The sequence below is a fragment of the Sus scrofa genome, chromosome 18 (assembly GCF_000003025.6).
Source record: "Sus scrofa isolate TJ Tabasco breed Duroc chromosome 18, Sscrofa11.1, whole genome shotgun sequence".
NCBI lineage: Eukaryota > Metazoa > Chordata > Mammalia > Artiodactyla > Suidae > Sus > Sus scrofa.
The window spans coordinates 31,928,876-31,953,927 of record NC_010460.4 but is presented as its reverse complement, the minus strand read 5'-3'; the positions used below and the strand labels follow the sequence as shown (position 1 = coordinate 31,953,927).

Genomic DNA, 25,052 nt, shown 5'->3' with positions numbered 1-25,052 from the left:
ATCAAATACTTCCAACTACAGTAACATTCCCTTAGTTTTAGAAGGCATATGCCTATAGGTAACTATTTCAGAGTTCCTGTCATGGTTCAGCGGAAACTAATCTGACTAGCATCCATGAGGACACATGTTCGATCACTGGCCTTGCTCAGTAGGTTCAGGGTACACCACTGCCGCGAGCTGTGATGTAGTTCACAGAAGTGGCTCTGATCCCGAGTTGCTGTGGCTGTGGTGTAAGCCGGTGGCTACAATTCGACCCCTAGCCTGAGAACCTCCATATGCCATAGGTGTGGCCCTAAAAAGACCAAAAAAAGAAAAAAAAAAAAGCTATTTCAATAACAATCCTTGATGTCCCAAACTACTAAGCTAAAATTATTCTATTCATTATGATTTTTAATCAATATACTACTGTTCCAAGAAAAGCAGATAACACCTTTCTTCAGTCCCTGCTAGGATGTAAACTCCATGAGAAAAGGAATATTTGTCTATTTTGTCCTGATGTATGTAATCACCTGGAAAGGGACTTACCATTAATAAGTGCTCCGGAATATATAGATGAGTAAATGAATGAATGAATGAAGTTAATTGCTTTTTAAAATGAGCCTTGACACATAAAAGCCCTATTGTCACATAAAAGCCTCCTACATTTTTTATACTCTCAAAGGAAAAAATTCTGCCTACTAAAACATGAGGTTAAGATTTAGCCAGAAGAAATAATTTTAGTTCTAGAATTTTCCTTTATGTATCATGGATTCTCTGTATACTCTTGAATAAAATACAAAATTCACCTTGCTACTCTCCTTAAAAAGTTAGAAATTTTAAAAGATAAACATTTTCTAACCAGTTTAGCCCAATTTAAGAAATGATCATCTCTGCCAATTCATTAATATTTTTATCAAAGCTTTTAATATGATTAATTTTTTCATGTTAGCTATTCAGATATCAAGAATTGGTAATAAGTTTGTTTCTGTCTCTTCTCTTCTTAGAACAGGAATGGAGTAATGACACCTTTGAATTTGTGTATCTCCATGGCATCTCACTTCTAGGTATTCCCATGTAGGAAAATCGAATGCATGGTATGATAACAAAAGGGCTTCACTAAAGTTTGAAGCCTGTTTATGCTGGAGGAAGAAATGAGAAATGAATTGGATGAAAGGTGGTATGAAAGGTAAAGTATTTGCCATTTTGTTGTTTTTTATGATTGAACCCCTCAGTTCCCACAGTGACTTTCTAGACCTTACAAATCAATTTATTTTTAAAAATGACTCTCTTTTTGCAATACATCAAAAGACTTTTTGACCTATCTACTTTCAATTCCCAGATTATTTAAGTACTACTTCATAGAATAACCCCTTGTCATTTTTCTAACCATAATCATTTTGACACGTTTATAGCCAAAATGCTATTTCCATCCCTTCATAGACTGACAAAAATGTCCTCAGCTTGTCAGAGGGATTAACAAAATAGGGATGGTGTGGGAAAAAGAGAGCAAAGAGTTTAGTTACATTATTTTTTTTCTTTTGACAGAAATATGTAGCAAGTATGAATGCCCATTGAACAATTATATATTTCATACTATAGCCTTATCACAACAGAAAAGTTATGTGGGAATTTTGTAGCTTCCCATCAATTATAAAATACCAGAGCACTGGTCAGTTGACTACAGGGAGCAATTGTTGGTCTAGTAAATCCAACAAATTTGTTCTTACATACCGAGAAGACATACCTCCAAGAATATATGCTTGTGTATAAAAATTTCATCCGAAAAAGATATATTTGAGGTTATTCTGCAATTTCACTTTATGGGATTCTAAAGATATGAGAACAAATTAATTTACAATTACTGTTTCATTTTTAAAAATAACACATTTGTAGTAAATTGAACTTTCCACCAAACATTCCATACTTCCCCCTTCCCACATAAAAAGATAATGCAGTCATCATAATGAGCTAAATATTGTACTAAACATTTAAAGGCTAATAATAAGCATAACTTTTGCTAGTAATGTTATAGAAAAGACAAAGTAAGTGATTTCATTACATAAATCAAATATCTGAGGTTCACTGATCAAAATATCTCAAGGTATAACTCTGAAGTTACTGTTTCTGATTTCATAACAACATGAAGGCAACTCATCCCCTCACAATTTATACACTGTCTTAACAACTTACAGGTTTTTGCCATTTGTAATGAACCCTTCAATCATTCTACATATTTCTCTGGTCAAATTATTAACAGAAATAAAAATTTTAAAATAAAGCTCATGTGATACGTGTTTCCCCAAACGGTCCCTTGCTCACTTCCAGTGTGACCTTGACACTCCAGCATCAAGGGGCAAAGGCTATTTTCTGTAACCTTGAAGCCAGGTAGACACTGACTACTTTGACCCATATGATGAGGCAAAAGTGGCATTCTCTGAGCCCTGGGCCCAGTCTAAAAAGTACCGGCAGCTGGCATTCCTGGCCTCTTAGAAGGCTCACTCTTAGGACACGCCCTCTCAGAACTCAGCTGCCATGCTGTGAGAAAACCAAGTCACGTGGAGGGGCTGTGGGTCCCGCAGGCATTTCCCTCCACAGCCTCGCTGAGCTCCCTGCTGACTGTGTAACAACAGCAGCCACCAGCAAGTGAGAATCGTCTGAATATCCAGCCCAAAGGACCCTTCTGAGACGCCAGCCTCAGCTTCCGACCGACTAAACGCCAGGAGAGGCATCCAGGTGAGCTCAGTCAACACGGTAGAACCGTAAGAGATAATAAGCTGCTGTTTTTAGCCAGTAAGTGTTTGGAGTAGTTCGTTATGCAGCAATATACAATCAGAACATAATATGATTACCCCTTGACTTTACTCATTGTATAACACATCCCTTCCCTGCTTCATCTGTTAGGTAAAGAAATCTGTAAAGCCAATGAAGAAAGGAAAACATGATCTAGACATTAGAGAACAGGATATTTCATGTTTAACTTCATGGTGGTTCTTAAAGTTGGATTCTATAACAAAGCATTTCTTTGCAAATAATTTTATCATAACTTTAGGTAAACTCATAGATAAATTTACTAAAGAATTGTGTTAAACATTGCATTTAGTCTACATTCAATGCACTTTATTTTCTTCAAACTCATCTACTTTCTTTGGAAAGCTAAAGGTTTACTTATGATTTAGAGTCTTTTTTGTTGTTTCAAATAACCCTTTGGATAGTCCCTGAATTTCAGGATAAATTGCCACCAGAGAAGGGAAATGATTTCTGGTCTTCCCTCATTATTAATGTATTGCTCACTAGAATGGAAAGGAGGAAAACAAACCTCTGTGCACTGAGGTCTCCCCAGTGTATTTATACCAGCGACTAGAGGTGAAACTGTGTGAATCACATCTTCTGACCACCTAGTAGCAGCCCCTTCCTGTGATAGCAGTGGATCTCTTAAGTGATTCCTTTGCTTCTCTAATGATGGTCATTAGGAGAAGGGCAGCATTTCACACCTGTAACCATTCTGCCTGCAATGGAGGCCATTTCTTAGTATTAAAGCTACAAATAACTCTCCTGTAGCCAGTTCTTATAATGTGCTCATAGAACAATAGCATTAAAATAAAAAATAAACAAACAAAAACTGTGGTCACATTAGAATCACCTGGGACTCGACTATTCCAATTCCAAGCATGTATCCTTGACCAATTAAATTTGCATCTCTGGAGGCAGAAACCAGGCATTAGTAGTTTTTAAAGCTCTCCAGGTGATTGTAACGAGAAGCCAAGGCTGAGAATGCTACTCTAGAACAATCTTAGTTTGATGAATAGCTTAACTGTTCCATCCTTTTAGTAGCATTACTACATAATGTCTACGCAGAGATTCATTATCAGACCACCAAGTAGCAACTATAGAGCTGGCACACTCTTTCCCAGGATCCTAATAAACGCTCTATGATTAAACTCAATTCATTCCTAGCAATAAGATGAACTCGGGGAAAAACAAAAGGTAGTTATATTTGACCCCTGATCTTGAGGAGGCTAAGATCCAGTTGCAGGGAAGCGGAAAAGGCAGACATTGAATAATTATAAAGTAAGTCATTTAAATATAATGTGTCTCATGTATTAATAGAGCAATATTGCAGGAGCACCAGGAAAGGACACTTCAGAGGCCCTTGTGGAGGCTCAGTCAAGCAGAGGGAAATGCATAAACAGAGGGCCAAATGAAAGTTAAGCAGAAGGCAGGACGGTCTTGCTTGGATAAGGCCCTGGATTTGGGGCTGTTGGGAGACAGTTTGAGGATGGTGGAGAAAGTTAACGTTATTACATTTCCATTTTTTTTCCCTGTACTGTTATTTTTAAGAAAGTAGTATGTGTTGTAGTATAAAAATAAGAAATATAAGCAGAAACTCAAATAGACAATGGATAATATAAAAGAAGCTCAGTCTGAAGAAAATGCAAAATTAAACTTCATTGAGACACAAATTCATACCCATCAGATCAGCAAACAGTGTGACAATAATAAGTGCCAGAAAGGGAGTTCCCATTTTGGCATAGCAGGTTAAGAACCTGACATAGTATCCTTGAGGATGTGAGTTTGATCCCTGACCTTGCTCAGTAGGTTAAGGATCTAGTGTTGCCTCAAGCTGCAGCGTAGGTTACAGATGCGACTTCAATCAATGTTGTTGTGGCTGTGCTGCAGACCAGGAGCTGCAGTTCTGATGTGACCCCCAGCCCAGAAATATCCATATGCTATAGGTGCAGCCATAAAAAGGGGGAAAAAAAGTGCCAGAAAGGATGTAGAGCAATGGGAACTCTTACGTCAGAGAGAACGTGAATAGGTATGAGAACTTTAGAGAGAAATTTGACAATACCTGGTAGAGTTGAGGATATGTAATAAACCCCAGAACCCAGAAATTCCATGCCTAGGCATGTACTCTAGAGAAATTCTTAACTAAAGCACACAAGAAGATGTGTATGTTTCTTGGGTTTCCCCTCGTGGCTCAGCAGTTAATGAACCCAATTAGTATCCATTGAAGATGCGGGTTTGATTCCTGGCCTTGCTCAGTGGGTTAAGGATCCAGTGTTCTGTGGCGTAGCTAGCAGACGCAGCTCTGATCCTGCCTTGCTGTGCTTGTGGCGTAGGCTGTTGGATGCAGCATAGATTCGACCCCTAGCCTGGAAACCTCCATAGGCCGCGAGTACAACCCTAAAAAAAAAAAAAGTTTCTAATAGTATTATTTGTAAAAGTAAAAAGTTAGAAACAACCTAAAAACATATCAAGAGCAGAACAGATGAATAAAGTGCAGTTTATTTAACTATTGCACAAAAGTGAAGTAAACTGCTGCTATAAGTATCAATGGGAATAAATCTAATAAGTGAGATGAGAGAAAAGCAAGTTGCGAAAATGCCTACCATATAATATCAGTTATCAATAAAGAAAATATTATTTTTTGACCTTGGGACTTATGCAATCTAGTTATAAATATAGGCACAAAAAACCCCATGAAATTCAGTATGTTGGTAATATGGATAAATAGGAGAATGGATGGTACAGTGAATAATGGTGTATGATCAGAGAAGTTTACATAGATAACTTATAGTGGTTATGTTTTATTTCTTAGCTCAATAGAAGGGACACATGCAATTTAACTTATTTTATTGATGTACATTTAATTACAATATTGTGTTAGTTTCAGGTGTGCAGCAAAGTGATTCAGTATATGTATACATATTTCAGATTATTTTTCATTATATGTTATAAGATATTGAGTATTGGTCCTAATTTATGTGATGAATCCTTGTTGTTTATCTGTTTTATGTATAGTGATATGTATCTATTAATCCCTTAATTCTAATCTATCCCTCATACTCTGTCTTTCCTTTTTGGTAACTGTAGATTTGTTTTCTATATTTTGTGAGTTTTTCTGTTTGCATATATATTCATTTGTATTTTTTTTAGAATCCACATATGAGAGATATCATATAATATTTGTCTTTGTCAGTTTTTCTTCACTCAGTATGATATTCTCTAGGTCCATCCAGGTTTCTATAGATGGCAATATTTCATTCTTTTTATGGCTAATTAGTATGCTGATGTGTGTGTGTATACCTGTATATGCCAAATCTTTATCCATTTATCTCTTGATGGACACTGAAGTTGTTTCCATGTTTTGGCTGTTGTAAATAGTGCTCTTATGAACACTGGGGTACATATATCTTTTTGAATTAAAAGTTTTTATCTTTTCTGGATATAATAGGCCCAAGAATGGAATTGCTGGGGCATATAGTAGTTGTATTTTTAGTTTTTTAAAGAACCTCAATGCTGTTTTCCATATTGGCTGCACCAATTTACTTTCCCACCAACAGGGAAGAAGTGTCCTTTTTTCTCCATTCCTTCTCGAGCATTTGTTTGTAGACTTCTTTTTTAATGATTTTTATTTTTTTCCATTATAGCTGGTTTACGGTATTCTGTCAATTTCCTGCTGTACAGCATGGTGACCCAGTTACACATACACATTCTTTTTTCTCACGTTATTATGCTCCATCATAAGTGACTATACATAGTTCCCAGTGCTACACAGCAGCATTCATTGCTAATCCATTCCAAAGGTGATAGTCTGCATCTGTTAACCCCAAGTACCCCATCCATCCAACTCCCTCTCCCTCCCCCTCCCCCTTGGCAACCACAAGTCTATTCTCCAAGTCCATGATTTTCTTTTCTGTGGAAAGGTTCACTTGTGCCATATATTAGATTCCAGATATGTGATATCATATGGCATTTGTCTTTCTCTTTCTGACTTCACTCAGTATGAGAGTCTCTAGTTCCATCCATGTTGTGGCAAAGGGCATTATTTTGTTCTTTTTTATGGCTGAGTAGTATTCCATTGTGTATATATACCACATCTTCATAATCCAGTCATCTGTCGATGCACATTTGGGTTGTTTCCATGTCTTGGCTATTGTGAATAGAGCTGCAGTGAACATGAGGCTGCACGTGTCTTTTTCAAGGAAAGTTTTGTCTGGATATATATGCCCAAGAGTGGGATTGCTCGGTCATATGGTAGTTCTGTGTATGGTTTTCTAAGGTACCTCCATAATATTCTTCATATTTGTAGACTTCTTGATGATAGCCATTCTGACCCAGTACCTCACTGTGGTTTTTATTTGCATTTCTCTAATAATTAGCAATGTTGAGATTCTTTACATGCACCTGTTGGCCATATGTCTTCTTTGGAGAAATGTCTCTTTAGGTCTTCTGTCCATTTTTGATTGGGTTTTCTTTTTTTTTTTATTGAGTTGCATGAGCTGTTTGTGTATTTTGGGAATTATCCCTTTGTCAGTCACATCCTTTGCAAATATTTTCTTCCATTTGGTAGGTTGTCATTCAGTTTTGTTTACATTTCCTTTGCTTTGCAAAAGCTTTTAAGTTTATTTATTTATTTATTTATTTATTTTTGGTTTATTTATGTTGCTACTATTTATGTCAGAGAATATTTTCCCTATGTTCTCTTCTAGGGGTATTAGAGTGTCATGTCTTATATTTAAGTCTTTAAAATATTTTGAGTTTATTTTTGTATATGGTGTGTGAGAGTGTTCTAATTTCTCTGATTTACATGAGGCTGTCCAGCTTTCCCAGTATCAATTGCTCAAGAGATTGACTTTTCTCCATTGTATATTCTTGCCCCCCTTTTGAAAGAGTATTTGATCTTAGGTGTATAAAATTTTTTATGAGCTTTATATATACCTTTTTTTTGGTGCCAATACCATGCTATTTTGATTACTGAAGCTTTTTGTATTGTCTGAAGTCTGGTCAGATTATGCCTCTAGCTTCCTTCGTTTTCCTCAGGATTGCTTCAGCAATTCTGGGTCTTTTTGTTGTCTCATATAAATTTTGGGATAACTTGTCCTAGTTCTGTGAAAAATGCATTGAATCTGTAGATTGCTTTCAGTTCTGTTTCTATGACCATCTTCAATTTCCAGTGTTTTATAGTTTTAAGCATATAGGTCTTTCATCTCTTTGGTGAGATTTGTTTTTAAGTAGTTTTTCGTTTGCTGATTGTGGATGTGATTTTAAATAGGATAGTTTTTTTAAATTTTCTCTTTCTAATATTACATTGTTAGTGTTAAGAAATGCAACAGGGGAGTTCCTGTCGTGGCTCAGTGGTGAACGAATCCGACTAGGAACCATGAGGTTGCGGGTTTAATCCCTAGCCTTGCTCAATGGGTTAAGGATCCAGCGCTGCTGTCAGCTGTGGTGTAGGTCACAGACACGGCTCGGATCCTGCATTGCTGTGGCTCTGGTGTAGGCCGGTGGCTACAGCTCCGATTCAACCCCTAGCCTGGGAACCTCCATATGCTGAGGGAGTGGCCCTAGAAAAGGCAAAAAGACAAAAAAAATAAAGAAAAGAAAAAGAAATGCAACAAATTTCTGTGTGTTAATCTTATATCCTGCTGCTTTGTGGAATTCATTAGTTTGAATAGTTTTCATGTGGAATTATTAGGGTCCTCTGCATATAATGACAATTTTACCTCTTCCTTTCCAATTTGAATAACTTTGTTTCTATTTTTTCCCTGATTCCTGAAGCTAGGACTTCCAATACTACGTTGAATAGAGATAAAGAGAATGAGAATCTTTGTCTTGTTCCAGAATTTAGTGGGAGGGTTTTCAGCTTTTCATAATTGAGTGTTATTTTCATTTGAGTTTGTCATTAACCACTTTTATTATGTTGATATAAATTCCCTCTGTACCCACTTTGGTGAGAGTTTTTATCATGAATGGATACTGAATTTTGTCAAATGCTTTTTATGTTCTATTGATATGATTATGTGATTTTTTTCTTTTCTTCTACTGTTGTGGTGTATCATGATTGATTTGCATATGTTGAGCCATCCTTATAACACTGGGATGAATCCAACTTGATCATGGTGTATGATCCTTTGTACATGTTATTGGATTCGGTTTGCTAATATTTTACATCTATATTCACCAAATGTATTGACCTGTAATATTCTTCTTATTTATTTTTATTTTTTGTCTTTTTATCTTTTCTAGAGCTGCCCCTGTGGCATATGGGGGCTCCCAGGCTAGGGATCTAATTGGAGCTGTAGCTGCTGGCCTATGCCAGAGCCACAGCAACGTAGGATCCAAGCTGCATCTGCAACCTATACCATAGTTCAGGGCAATGATGGATCCTTAACCCACTAAGCAAGGCCAGGGATCGAACCCACAACCTCATGGTTCCTAGTCGGATTCTTTAACTGCTGAGCCAAGATGGGAACTCCTCCTTTTTTTTTTTAATACTGTCTTTATCTGATTTTGGTATCAGGATTATGGTTGCTTCATGGAATGACTTTGGGACTGGTCCCTCCTCTTCAATCTTTTAGAGGAGTTTGAGAAGGATAAGTATAAGTTCTTCTTTGTATGATTGGTACAATTCCTCAGTGAGACCATTCAGTCCTGGACTTTTTTACAGGGAGTTTTTTCATTTTGTTTTATCTTGTTTTTTTGTTTGTTTGTTTGTTTGTTTTTGTTTTTGTTTTTGTTTTTTTACAAATTCTGTTTAATTTCAAATTGGTTTATTCAAATTATCTGGGTCTTTTTTGACTCAGTTTTGGCAGGCTATATGTTTCTAGAAATTTGTCTATTTCTTCCAGGTTGTACAATTTGTTGTAACTTTTCACAATATTTTCTTAGAATTTTTTGTATGTGGCATCAGTTTGTTTTTTGCTTTTTTTTTTTTTTCCATTTGATCTATTTTGTTTATTTGAGACCTCTCTCTTTTCTTCTTGGTGATCCTGGTTAGAGCTTTGTCAATTTTGTTTATTCCTTCAAAAAACTAGATTTTAGTTTTGTTGATCTTTTTATTATTTTTATTTTTTGGTTCTCTTATTTATTTCCTCTCTTATCTTTATTATTTCCTTCCTTCTGCTGATTTGGAGTTTTATTTGTTCTTTTTCTAATTCTTTTAAGTAATAGATTAGGTTGCTTATTTGAGATTTTTCTTGATTCTTGAGGAATAAAATGCATCATTAGGAACTTCCCTCTTAAAATTGATTTTGCCGCATCCCATAGATTTTCAAAGGTTGTGTTTTCATTGTTGTTTATCTCAAGGTATTTTTTCATTTCCTCTTTGCTTTCATTGTTGACCCACTGATTTTTAAAATAGCATGTTGTTTAGTCTCCATGTAATTGTTTCTTTTTTCCTGTTTTAATTTCTGTGGTTAATTTCTAGTTTCTATATCATTGTGGTCAGAAAAGATACTTAAAATAATGTGTATTCTTTTAAATTCATTGACACAGTTTTATGTCCTAGTATGAGTTCGATCCTAGAGAATATTCTATGCACACTTGAAAAGACTGTATATTCTGGGATTTGGTGGGAATGTAGTACCCTATAGGTATTAATTAAGTCCAACTGTTCTGTTGTGTCATTTAGGATCTCTATTGTACTGATTTTCTGCCTGGAAGATCTGTCCACTGATATCAGTCAGGTGTCAAAGTCTCCTACTCTTATTGTATTCCTGCCAATTCCCCCTTTATGTCTGTTAGTATATGTTTGGTATATTTAGGTGTTCCTATATTGGGTGAATATATTTTAACAAGTATATAATTGTCTTCTTCTATTGATGATTCTATTATTATGCAGGGGCCTTCTTTATCTTTCTTCATGACCTTGTTTTAAAGTCTATTTTGTCTATTATTAGTATTGCTACCCCCACTTTCTTGTCATTTCCATTTATATGAAAAATATTTTTCCATCCCCTCTCTCACTTTGAATCTATGTGTGTATTTTACTCTAAAATGAGTCTTTTGTAGGCAACATATTGTAGGTTCTTATTCTTTTATGCAATCTGCCACTCTGTCTTTTGATTGGGATATTAAGTTCATTAACATTTAAAGTAATTATTGATAAATATGTACATTTATCTCCATTTGATTTTGTAATTCTTCTTTGCTCCTTTCTTCTTTTTTTTTTTTTTTTTGGTTTGATAGTTTTTCTTTTGTATATGCTCGAGTTCCTTTATTTTTGATTTTTGTGAACCTATTATATGGTTTTGATTTGTGGTTACCCTGGCTTTCAGATATGTTACCCCATAACTATATGTACTTGCTTTAGACTGATAGTCATGTAAGTTCAAACACATTTTAAAAGATGTACACTTATATTTTTTACTCCCCTCCCCAACATTTTGTGATTTTTAGGTACCTGGATATCTGTTTTCTTCTTCAGGTTTGGGAAGTTTTCAGCAATAACTTCTTCAAATACATTTCAATTCATTTTTCTTTTTACTCTCCTTCTGAAACTTTTTTTTTTTTTGCATAGGCTTTCATGATGTATATTATCCCTGAGGTCTCATATGTTGCTTCCATGTTTTTACTTATCTTTCTGTCTGCTGTTCTTATTGGTTGATTTCCATATTCTCTCTTCCAGATCACTTATCTATTCTTCTGCATTATTTAGTCTGCAGTTCATTGCTTTTAGACAGGTTTTTATCTCAGCTATTAAGTTGTCTAATTTTGACTGGTTCCTCTTGATATTTTTTAGTTCCTTGTTATAGAGGTGTGCATTTCTATCAATGATCTTTATTAATTCCTTTAGCATTTTCATTACCTCCTTTTTGAACTTGGGGTCTAGTAAACTGGATAGATCTATTTTTATTGTTCTTTAAGGGGATTTCTCTTCTTTTGATTTGGAGTTTTTCCTCTGCTTTTGCATTTTACTTAAATTTCTCTCTCTTTACAAATTTAGGAAAAATAGCTATCTACTGTGATTTTTGAATGGTTGTTTTTAAATGGGAGAATCCCAATATTCTTGCTGTATAGGCTGGTTTTGGTATGGATAATTCCCCTTTCTTTCCTCAGAATATGCTGGCTATTATCTCCTTGATGGGTGTGTGATTTTTATTGTGGTGACAAGAGCCTATACTGTATGTCGGTCAAGGCCTCCTTTTTCTCCTTTTTTCTCTGTGGCTGTTACAGTTCTATCAGAGGAAGGGTATGCTTCCAGTTGTTGAAGTAGGAAGTCCTGAGGGTTGGGTTTAATAAAGTTCCATTGCCTTTAATCATATCCTCTCTTCCCAAGGAAATAAGCACTAAAAATAAATCAAGTGAGGGCTATATGGTTTCAGTAAACCTATGTACCACCTGTGCAAGCATCCAAGGTTCTATGGAGAAGCAGCCAAAAGTTGTATCCCTTCCTCTGTTGTATTTGTCTCAGCTGTATTGCTAGGCTGTGCTGGGGGCCAAGGCATTGTGGTTCAGGAATTGAGATGGTCATGTTGTCACCTGATACTTGGACTGCCTATATAGGAGGGTTTCCCAGGGCCTGTCGATCCAGATCCATCTCTAAGCTGTGATGTGAGGAAGTGGAAATGGAGTGCTCCTGCTGGGAAAGGCATCACTGAGTACTCCTTTCCAGGGGCTATCTCCTAGGGAACTGTTTTTCTGTGATGCCACCCAGTGTGCTTGCTAACAAAGTTGACTGCTGCTGGATCCCCCATGGCCTAACCCTATTGTGAGAGTGCTGATGATAGGCTCCAGAATCAGCCCTGCTCCTCCTGTGCACATGCTCACAAAGACTCTAGAAGCCAAAGTCATAAGCAAGTTGCCAACGGGCTCTTAGGCTGGACCTGTGCTCCACTATGCACATTGCTAATAAAGGTGGCCTGGAGTGTGGTCCTGAGGGCTGTCTCTGCACAGCTAGATTGTATCCTCTTCCAAGGTTCATCTGCTGAGACCTGAGTTTCAGCACCCAGTCACTATGTGTACCAGCAGCCTTGTCCAGGCCTGGATGTGCTGTGACTTATCAGCTGTCAGCACCATTCTCCCTCCATCCTGATTGCTAGCAAGCCAGCTCATGTGTACTCCTCACAGGCAGAGTTCAGACCCCTCCAGCTCCTCTATGTATTTTGGATGACCTCTCACCTGGTGAAGGGAGTTCCCAGGGTGAAGGAGCCTTTTCTCTTTCACAGCTCCCTCACTGAGGCACCAGTGCCATCCAGACTTTTGATATTTGGTTGTTTGGTTGACTGAGATATAGCTGAAAGTGGAAAGACTTTGAATGAATTAAACATATTCACTTTTTTACATATTATAGTTGAGGTGCCTGTGGGATATTTAAGCAGATATGCCAGGTGGCCACACAAATGCAAGACTCTGAAACTCAAAAAATCGTTCAGTGAGGAAAATATGTATATAAGTATCATCATTTTATGGAGGTATATAAATCATGAAAAGCTCTAATGAAAGCATACAGAGTTAGGAGGGAAGCTGACTAAGTATTTACTAGAAACAGACAAAGTTAAAGAAGGATTAGTCAATTCATGATACATGATCATGGAGAAAATAATCATAGATTGGCAGTTTCAAGTAGATAATTTATAATGTACTAGTAAACAATCCAATTCTAGCTGCCCTGTCAACAGGCTTTTGCTCTTCCCAGACTCAAGGTCCTCTTGCACACTGTCACATCCACTCCTAAGGAAAGGGTTGCAGCATAGGCTTCTTCTTGTCCTTTTGAAATAATTCAAATTTAGGTAGCATAGCCACTTGGTTAGCAAAGCACCATCACATTATAAAGAAAAGAAGAATTGGGAAGATTCCAATTTAGGCTTGTGCAGGCATGTATTCAATCCTTATTGTTGTGTTCCTCCTACTCTGTCTTCTACCTCATCCCATATTCATCTTAGCTTGAACTGTTTAGGATATCGAACTCCTGTGTGTCTGTTCTACCCTGTAATGGTGATCAATTTGCTGCCTTGTTCCAGCCCATGAATTTGATGTGCATTGGGTTTTTCTTTCTCAGATTCACCACTTGGGCTTCTGACTTCAACTTTCTGACATTATATATTCTCAGATGGCTACTCTAACCTTTTCTCTCCATCTCCCCACATCCCACCATATCCACTATAAAAGTTTAAAGTTCATAATATTTTTTTCTGACTATTTAGTCAGTGATTTTCCCAGGAAATTATAAAATGAGATGTAAAATTACTGGAAAGAGAGAATCTTTCTAAAAAATGTTCAAATACCAAAGGGAGAAGACAGTTTCCATGTATGGCAAATTTGAACTCAAAAACACTTAGTGTTGAGAGTAGAGGAGAAGGATGTGAAAAGAAAGCAGCAAGCATAAAGATGATGTGAGATATATCAAAGATAAATTTTGCTTAATTTAAAATGCTTAGTCACATCCTACATTGTAAATAATATATCTATCATCAATTATAAAGCATGGAGTATTTTAACTTAAATCCCTTGTTGCAAAAGCTTAATTGCCACATTTCTAGGTGTATTTTAAACTGAACTCCTTGGAGGTAAAAAAGTCTTATGCAGCTCTGTATCCCCAACATTTAGTATAATTCCTGGCATATAAAAGACACAGAATGGGGAATTCCTGCTATGGCTCAGTGGGTTAAGAATCAGACTGCAGGAGTTCCCATCGTGGCTCAGAGGCTAACGAATCCGACTAGCAACCATGAGGTTGTAGGTTCGATCCCTGGCCTCGCTCAGTGGGTTAAGGACCTGGCGTTGCCGTGAGCTCTGATATAGGTCGCAGACACGGCTCGGATCTGCCATTGCTGTGGCTCTGGCGTAGGCTGGCGGCTATAGCTCCAATTGGATCCCTAGCCTGGGAATCTCCATATGCCGCAGGAGCAGCCCTAGAAAAGGCAAAAAAAGAATCAGAGTGCAGGGGCTTGGGTAGCTTCAGAGGGGAGGTGTGGGCTTGATCCCTGGCCTGGCACAGTGAGTTAAATGATCCAGCATTGCTGCAACTGCAGCGTAGCTTGCAGTGGTGCCTCAGATTCAGTCCCCAACCCAGGAACTTCCATATGTTATGAGTGCAGCCAATTAAAAAAAAAAAGACAAAGAATGAATAAGTGACAGTAAGAACAAAAGCAAATATGTGCATAGTGCTTACTATGTGTCAGACATTATTCTACATGCTTAACATATATGATGCACTCATGGTAATTATTTACTTTAAAATTAAGGAGTAATTTTTCTACAAATTAATGAACATCAGAGGTTAGCTTTATTTTGACCTTTCACAGGAACCTAAATATTTTCTGGAAAGTGGAAGAAATAATGGTGACATTTTTATATGATGAAAACAATTAAGTTCAGAATTTAGGCATTGCCATATTGCTATATATTACTAGAATATTTTAGGTTTCCAAGTCATAATGTCCCATTCTTTTTCTCAGAATCGGCTAACATTTTACAAAGAGAGCCCCCTAATTGCCACATTTGTACAGTGACCCTACCCTCCTGGCTGTGGGTGATTAGATCAAAAGTGTCACCTGATCCAAGATGGACAAGTCAGAGAGTTTTCCTGATAATTTGGAGCCAGAACTTAGAACCAGGAAGCAGTGCTATTTATTACAGGAATTGGAACACAAAATCTCAGGAGACTGTGGCTTAGCAATATTGTACCTTGAGCATGAGGAAATGGAGGAAACTAACAGAGAAAGAGGAGGAGAGAGAGAGAGAGAGAAAAAAAAAAGAGGAAGAGAGGATAGAAGGAAGAGAAGGAGGAGAAGAAAACAGTCACAAAAGGGAATAAGCAAAGCCAAGAGATCTGATTATTTATTTATTTATTTGGCCACCCTGAGGCACAGGGAGCTCTCAGGACAGGATCAGATCTGAGCCGCAGCCATGAACTAAGCCACAGCTGCAGCAGCACTGGATTCTTAACCCACTGTGCTGGGCTGGGGATCGAACCTATGTCTCAGTGCTCCCAAGACACTCCCATCCCATTGTGCTATAGCAGGAGCTCTGAGATCTAAGTTCTTAACAAAACTGCAGTTTCTAGTTACAGCTCCTTCCCACCCTTGGATTCTGTGGTCAGTCTTACCTCCACTTAATAAATTACTCTGTTTTGATTAGATTCAATCAAGTTGTTATTCTGTTACTTTCAACCAAGAAGTAACTATAATATACTATAGTACTGAAAGGTAATTAATATTTTGATTAGAACAGCTTTTCTCAATGATAATCAACTAGGAAACCTCTCCGAATTATGTTAACAAAACATCAGTGGAACCACGTGAATCTGCACGTAACAAAAAGGATTTTTAAGTCACCCTCATTTCAAGAAAATAGTTTGTGAAAATTGATACAGGTAGAAAATAACCAATAGAAGATGTTTATTTCTAAATATCATCAAACCACTGAGCATTTTGGAATTACAAAGACATGTAACAAACAGATGAAACAGCTGAAGATAGTGGCTAGTTATCTGGTAGAGAAGATGGTTATAAAATAGATGTATATAATATATCATGATCATTAGCATCATGAAGTACAGAAAATATGGGAAGTAATATTATTGACTTGAAAAAATATTTGCCACATTTAAGATCACATTCATCAATGTTTCTTACAGCTAAAATTGTTTGTTATTAATAGCAGGAAATAAGGAAGTATGAAAAATAATTGGACCTATGAAACAAAATAGCTAACCAGTATACCTCGAGGTCTCATTCATTGAAAAACATTTATGTTTTTAAAATGACTAGAGTAAATGTGTGAATAGTAAATGCAATAGAAAAAATAATGATTAAATACCTAAGAATTGCTAAACAGCAAAAATATGTAAATATGGGGAAAATATATTGAGCAACAAAGGACTGTAATAGAAGTTGCTCTTTTAAAATGTATTCTAAACTTAGTCATATGGCCATTTTAAGTTACAGTGACAACTGTAACTTAAATTGATGTTTGAGAATCTTTGGGCAAACACTACTGCCTAGTGCAGCTGATAAGATTAACCAGCTGAAGGTTTAGGAATGTGAAAACAAAATAAAATTGTTTCCTTATATTTGCACCATTAAAAAGGTATTTTACTATGATGTGTTTGTTAGCATTGTAGGTGTTTAATACTTTGTAACATGGAACCATTACTACTACATTGTGACATTATTAAGTACTTTAAAGTCTTAGGTAAAAATCAACAGTTTTATTTTAGATTTGTAAAGTAGTATCGAAATTGTCTCATCCTTGTCTAATTCCATTTAATCTTATACAAAATTCTTTAACTGTTATATAAAGTCTGTTTTTAAACAATAAAAACTAAAACATGTCTTAAACTAAGTTCAAAACTTCAGAAAGTATTTCCTTGTTTAAAAGTCTGTAGAGATTTCACCATCAGAAATTGGCAATTGCTTGTCATGTAAAGTATGTGTAAGTGTTCACAGCTGTGACCTAGGATCTGCTTGTGCTCTCTTTCACAATTCTATTATTTTCTGATGAAACCGTCATTGATCCATGGTGTAAAGAAGATTTTAAAGAACAAAGCTGAAAATTTGAATGTTGATATTCAATATGATGTAATCAACCATATAATTCATTTACGTATAAGGATGATTTATAAATTTCCTGAACTGTTAGACCTACAAAAGAGAAACAGATTATAAGAAATAAAGATGTTGGCATATATAGGAAATAATTTTAAACATGGTATGAGATCATCCTATCTCAAATAAAAACATTTAAAACATTCTTTGAGGAAATTTTATAAATTTTCATAGATAAGTGGAAGAATTCAAGAATCCCCCAAACTGATGTGCATGTAACAGCCTGAAAATGCAAGAGTCAGGGAAGATGTTGTCATGTTGTTTTAATCTCAAAGGTCAGAGCTGGTAAAGTAATTGACAATACATTTGTCAATCTTAACTGTCACAGAAATGGGAAAAGTAATTGTAAGAAGAAAAAAAATTGAAATGTCATTAATTAAAGTGCTTTTCCATACTTTACTTTTGCCTCGGGAGATTGCCCATTCTCACGGCTGAACCCAGGCTCCTTTACTTCAAGGGGAAACTGAGAGCTAAGTATCAAATTTTGTCTTTTTAAGTTTATTAAACACTGTCGAAGGAGATTTCTTTCCAGAAGCATCAGAATTGCTTTCCACATTCTGAGTACCACGTGCACACTCCACACACATCTGATCATGGAAGAAAGAGAGAAGAAGGACTCCCTCAGTTGGACTACTGCAATTAGAGATAGGGTGAAATCCCACCTAAGATTATGAATCTAAGAGGAAAAAAAAAAAGTTGTGTTCTCCACTCATTTTTAGGAGTGCTGGAAAAAAGGAAATTTCCCCAATCTTGCAATGTTCTTGCAGCCTCTGGGGCACAGGAGAGGCAACGGAGAGAGACCTGAAGAGTAATGTACAGGTGGAAACACCATCCTTACCCACCTGTTATCCCTGACCCCAGGACTGAGTGTGCAGAGTGTGCTTCCAATACGTGTTTCTTGAATCACAGTATAGGGGAAAAAGGATACACCACCAAGTTATTAGAAAAAATGAAAATTAGTGTGAAACATAGGTATATATTAGGGTGTAATATTCAAGTGAAAGAAGAGAAAAACTTCACAATTGGGATGCTAGTGAGAAGTAGAAGGAACAAAACTATAAGCTTCTTGAAATGAAAAAGCATGTCTCCCTGTGTCTCCATTTCCAGGCCCCATACTAACACCTTGCTGGTATTTAGTAAGTGTTTGCCAAGTGCAAAAATGAATGACTGAAGAAACAAATAAACAAAGGAATCAACAAAGGAATGAATAAAATTCAAAGGAAACCACTCTTCCCCTCCATCCTTTGCTGCTTATTTCTCAAGCTAGATGACTGCTCCTTCTCCTCCTAGGATACTGGAGGTTTACTTTCCGGAGACATTAAAGATGGAGAGTGCCAGAAACAGCTGAAGGAGCAGCTGATTTGCCATTCCATAAAAGGATAAAATGTCAGGACGCCAGGAGTAAAGTGAAGATTTTAGAGCTTGCCTGCAGAGAGAAAACACAGGACAAATACAGAGGGTGGGAAGAGAAATATGTCAGATTTCTCAACAGCAACCCTGGAACTAGGTCACAATGAAGCCATTTTAAAAATTCCAAGAGAAAATTATTTTCAATATAGCATTGTATAAAAATCCAGACTCTTTATCAAGTATAAGAGTACATTAAACAATATGAAAGATCACAAAAAGTTCCTGTCCTGTACAGTCTCTTCTAGGAAACTGCTGAAAGAGAGTAGTCAAGGAAAACAACAACAACAACAACACAGAATTCTAGGCAAGAGAGGGGCAGAAGGAGTTCTGGGTGACAGACAAGAAGCAAGACTGGAGTAAATCACTCAGGTTGGAGCAGGAGACCAGCAGATTCCACAAGGGGTGCCACCAAGAGAAGGAAGAAAAAATTCTACCCTTTGTGTTTGATTATATAGACTCCAGATGATTTAAGAAGTTAGTGGTGAAACAAACTAAACAAACAGAAGAATGGGACAATGCAACTTGTATAAGAATATAATCAACTATGAATAACATTTATAAAACCATACTACCAACAACATCAATTAATGATTCTAACCAAAAATCATGTTATAGTTGTATTTGAGAGATGGAGTGGAGAGGAATGTTATCAGTGGGGGCCGGAAATGCATAAAATAGCTAAATTCATAAAGTAAATCAATAGTGTCTGAATTTAAAATATTTTAAATAGATGTCAGCCTGTTATTCAAAACTGTGGGAGAAACTAACAGATAACACAGCTAAGAGAGATGACAGTGGATGCCTCTGATAAAATGGGATTAGTGATATACCAAGGATCGTTATTGTTGGTGAGAAACCTTGTAATACAATGTAACTTTAGAAATTATGCACAGGGGTGGGAGGATGTGCTTGGGCTGTGGGATGGAAATCCTGTGAAATCAGATTGTTATGATCATTATACAACTACAGATGTGATAAATTCATTTGAGTAATAAAAAAATGAAAAAAGAAATTATGCACAGATGTGTGTGACAAAATAAAAACTAATGTGACAAAATAAAAACTAAGTTAAAAACCATCAAGCTATTGAAAAAATATGAATAATAGATATAGCAAGTTCTTTCATGGGAAAAAGAAGCACAGTAAAGATAACAAAGCTCAAATTAAGAAAGAAGAAAAATGGCCTAAAAGATGAGAAAGTTTATCCTAGTAATCTAATGATATTGAAACTATAGCACTTCAATTTCACCTGTAAAATTAGGCAAGATTATGAAAGCTCAGCATTGGCAAGGGTGCATGAGTACAGAAACACATGGATACAGCCTAAAGCCATGCAGGCTGTTCTCCAGGCAATTCCACATCTAGGAATCTGTCTGGGAGAAATCGTTGCAGGTGCATATAGGGATTTACTGAGATGTTTGTGTAAACATTATCTTTATTAGGAATAGATTTAAATAAAGTACAGGAACATGATGAAATTAGCTGTAGCCTGATTGCATGTGAAATTTATATTATCATTAAAGTAATCTTTTCCGTCCAAAGTTTCCAAAACTGCAAGAAAATGCTTATAATATAATGTCAAATATAATCTCGAGGTAAGAGGTTTATATACAGCCCTATTCCATTGTATTTAACACACATTCACAGACATACACACTTATACACATTTATACGCATACACAGAAAAAAAACTAGAAAAATACAGCAAAATATTAACAAATACTATCTTTAAAATTGTGGGATTGGAGTTCCTGCTGTGGTGCAATGGTATTGGCAGTGTCTGCAGCACCAGGACACAGGTTCAATTCCCGGCTTGGCACAGTGAGTTAAAGGATCCAGCGCTGCTGCTGCTGCTGTGGCTAAGGTTGCACTTGCAGTTTAGATCTGATCCCTGGCCCAGGAACTCTTTATGCCCTCAGGTGGCCAAAAAGAAAAAAAAAAGTTGAGTTTTTGAGTTATTTGGAGATTTCTTCTCTACATTTTTCGGCATTTTCTAGGCTTATAATTGATATGTATAACCTCTAAAATTAAAACCTAAATATAGATCGTATTTTTGTTTTTATGAAAAAAATTTGTTTTTGTTTCTATAAAGATGGCTTCTGGATGTAAATCTATGGACAGGTAAAGATGAAAGCCTTATGAAGAAAGAGAAACTAAAGTAATACAGTATAGGAGCCTACAATAATCTGCCCAGCCTGACAAAAGATATGGGCATCGCTTTCTTAACATAGATTAAAAATCTGTCATATAAAAAAGATATAGCAGTAATGGGACACTTCCACTATAAAGACATCTGCTAGAAATCTCATTAGACTAAAAAGCTGAGCATCAGACAAATTCTTGACTTGTCTTGCTGACAGTTTCATCTCTCAGTAGAAGCAAAAAGTGGAACTGCTCCTTAATTCTGACCAGAAAAGAAGTGGTTGGTTTTATGAAATGAGAGGAAATATAGGCAAGGCTGGTACAGTAATGTGAATTCATACCTCCCTGAAAAACACACCTAAAACCTGTTGATTAGTGTCTCTGTAGAGGGTGATGTAGAAAAGAGCTGTAAGTTCAATGGCAAGAGGTGACCGTAACTTCAGTGTGTACTCAGATTCTGTATAATTGTAGCGAGGGGAGAAGAATTTTTATTTTGAATTGCTCACACCTTCAGACCAATAATTTCACTTTGGAAATATCTACAAATTATTTTCCTCAAAAATTATAAATATAGCCACAAAGAGATGTTTGTGATTGTTATTGCAGCAAAATATTAAAAATACTTTGTGTCCAAAATAAGGACAGCATATTCACTTAATAGAGTGAATGTAATCATTATGATAAGACTAAGAATACATAACATAATAATATCACCAGTAACTTAATTTGAACTGAAAAACATTAGGATACAAAACAGTGGATTCTTTTATGTACTCAAAACTATAAATGCATGTGCAGGAATATTTATTTCATTAATTCAACAAATTTTAATTAAATGCTTCCTAATGTATTCTAGGTACTAATCTAGGCACAGTGTAAACATTGAACAAAATAAATCAAAGCTCTGCCCCCAATTTTCTTCTTTTCTTGTGGGAAAAGACAAAAAATATTTAGGGAATTTACTTTGGGGTTAAAGGAACTATGGGTGATATGAGTGATTTTTTTTTTTATTCTTTTTCTGTACTTAGCAACTATCCTACAGTGATATATGACATTATAGTGGAAACATAAAATGTTCTGTTAAAAATTGGAGTTCCCGTCGTGGCTAAGCAGATAACGAACCCCAGCATCCATGAGGATGTGGGTTTGATCCCTGGCCTTGCTCAGTGGGTTAAGGATCTGGCATTGCTGTGGCTGTGGTGTAGACCAGCGGTGACAGCTCCGATTCAACTTCTAGCCCGGGAACCTCCATATGCCACTGGTGCGGCACTAAAAAGGCAAAAAGACAAAAAATAATTTTTTAATTTTATGTTAAAAATAACTGAAAGGCATTTAAAAAGAGTATGGTATCTTAATGTAATTCATATGTGGTGTGCTAAGCAAGGAAGGTAACCTGGTCTATTAAGTGTTTTCTCAGATCATTCTTGAATATTACACACACTTTCAGATACCACATTTTAATTAGAAAATTAACAGACCAGAATGCATTCAGGGAGGAAAGACCTGGATGACAGAAAGTCTGAGAGTTTTGTCAGAAGTGACAGAGCTGAGAAAACTGAGACATTTAGATTAAAAAAAAAAAAAAGATGTGGTAGGAAGTATAAGAAAGAAAAAATATAAGAAGAGTTAGAAAAGCTGAGCTAAAATCTTGTTCAACCATTCCCAAAAAACCTCAGAAAATCACTCTCAGAAAATCACTTCACCCTTTGAACTTCCAGGTACGTGTGTGTGCAAAACAAATATAACACTTCCCCTGTCTTTCATTAAAAATTGTTATAAGGATCCAGATTAAAAAAAAATAGATAACAAGATCATATTTTAAAAGCACATGCTTACCAGAGGGAAAATCATGTAATATAGACTTTTTTATCAAGAAATGTTTCTCTAATATCAATGTACAATTAACAACTATTAAATTTTTATATAAATCATAACATGTCTATACACATACACACATATATACACATGTGAGTATGTTTATTTTTAATCAAAACAGCATCACAATTAACATAATACTTGATAATCTGGTTTTAAAACTTGAATGACTGCTATTACAAGTGCTATTCTTAAGAATATAATTTAGAGGAATGGGTCAAATATTTGACTCAGTCTGAGGTATACATCAGTAAAATAAAATCCATCACAAAAAATAAATAAATTAAACTCTCAGTCTCTATGCAATCTTTAGGCACTTACTAAATAACCATCGGATATGGACACTTTGAAAGGAACTCCCTAGGGTGGCTGGACTGGATAACTCTCAAACCTTTCCCACTATGAGACTCTGTCACTTTATTTTGATTCCATAAATTGTCCACCAAGACAAAGATATGGCGAAAGCAAGAAAATTAACATTTATTGAGGCTCCCATGCCCTTTGAGCTTTGCATTGACACATTATCTCATCTGATGCTAACAAGCCCATGAAGTAATTATATTTTATAGCTGAGGAACATAGACTGAGAAAGCCTAAGCAATCTGTCCAAAGATGAATAGCCAGTGAGCTGCAGAATCAGGGTTTAAACCTTTGTTTTCATAAAGTGCCTACTGTTCAACCTACAGCAGTGAGTCTCTAACTGTGTCCTGTAAAAAGCCCAGGCTTCCTGGGAGACAAGAGGCTACTGCAGCAACAACAGGGAGCTGAGTGAGCCTTTTTCTGGGACATACACTCAGCTTTAATTAGAACAACCCTGATTTTTCTCTCTTTTATTAGAGCTCATTTGAAGCATTGATCCCACTGATTTAAAAAAAAAAAAAAGTTTATAAGCCACTGCAATCTGCCAGCTGCCTTTCCCTGTGATTGCCAGGGAGGCCTAGGCACTTGGAAGACTGTACAAGAATAGGAGTCAACAGGTTGAAGTCAGTGGTTTGATAAGTAAAGACTTTACAAGTAATATGGAGGCAAAGAGGCCGAGACTCCGTCTAGGACATCCCTTGTGAGCAAGAGCAACAAAGGATGTCTTGGGGCACATACAGCCAAGGTCTGGGAGGCTAGCGAGTTCAGGGGAAGCCGGCAGACAGTTTCCATGTGCAGATCAAGTCCCAGTCAACCAAGGTAATAGCGACCACAGACTCAAGAATTATACTTGCAAGCATGTTGTGACCTCTCACCGTGCAGCCACTTTCCCTTATGGGATAAAGCTTATGCAGAGCTGTTCCCACTTTGCCCTGCTCTTCTCTTTCTAAACTTTGTTGAACAAACTCATTCTTCCTCATATTTTTAAAATATCATTAAAATCTGTATGCTTAAAATCTCCAAATGTGTGTCTGAAACCCTGGCATCTATGTGGAACTTCAGACCCATATATCCAATTGCTTGTGTTTTGTAGTCAAATAAATGACCCATAAGTACCTCAAATGCAATTGATCAAATATGCCTTTTTATCTGTGCCTTAAATCTCCCTTTTGTCCCAATGTATTTCCTGTCTCTGTAAGAAAACTTTCTGCCCAGTCAGTAAAGGGAGAATCATGAGCCATCCTGAGTTCTCCTCCCCCCAGTATCCAGTGACCTGCTAACCCCTATCAGTTCCACCTTCTGAATTTTTCTCAAGTCTGTCTTCTCCGTTCTTATTACCAGTGCCTCGAGCCCTCAGCGTTTGTCATCTGTGTCAGCCTGAGTTTTCCTCGTGTATACCATAGAGTGTCCTTTGTCCAGTACCCGCCTTGTATAGGTTCATCTCTGGGATGCCCTTCTCCTATTCTTTCCCAGATCAATTCCCAAATTCACGCTTTTTTTGCCATCTTCTTTGAGGAATTTCCCCCATATCTCCAGTTGGCCTAGTGTCCTTTCACTATACACCCAAGGTACTTTGCATATCACCCTGGCATCGTATGTGTGACGTTGTACTGGAAGGTTTTAGTTGTGTTTGCTTTAAGCACAGAAACTGGATTTTTCTTCTATGTATCTCAAGTGCCTTGAAAGTGACAAGATTCTCAGTAGGAGGAGGTGAACATAAACTACATTGCCACAGATAAGCATGCAAAGGCTGCTGGATGACTATTGGAGGCTGGCCAGGGTCCCAGAACTACTGGTACTTTCTCTTAACCTCATGCACAGGAAAGTGAGCTCTCCTGGGAGTTCCTCCATTCAGTTGAATTCAGTAGATTTTCACTGTGTGCTTTGTATGTATTCTGAATACGAGCATGAGAAGGCCCAGGCCCTGTGGGTGGGAGCAAAGCTTTGGAAGCA

At 36.6% G+C, this 25,052-nt stretch overlaps 1 long non-coding RNA gene across 1 annotated transcript in view; it reads left to right on the top strand.

The window, feature by feature from the left end:
* Positions 1 to 25,052, top strand: part of LOC110257539 — a 67,418-nt gene that overhangs the window by 5,339 nt on the left and 37,027 nt on the right. The window contains exon 3 of the long non-coding RNA XR_002340297.1: positions 984 to 2,712. This is a non-coding gene — a long non-coding RNA (uncharacterized LOC110257539). The remainder of the gene's footprint in view (positions 1 to 983; positions 2,713 to 25,052) is intronic.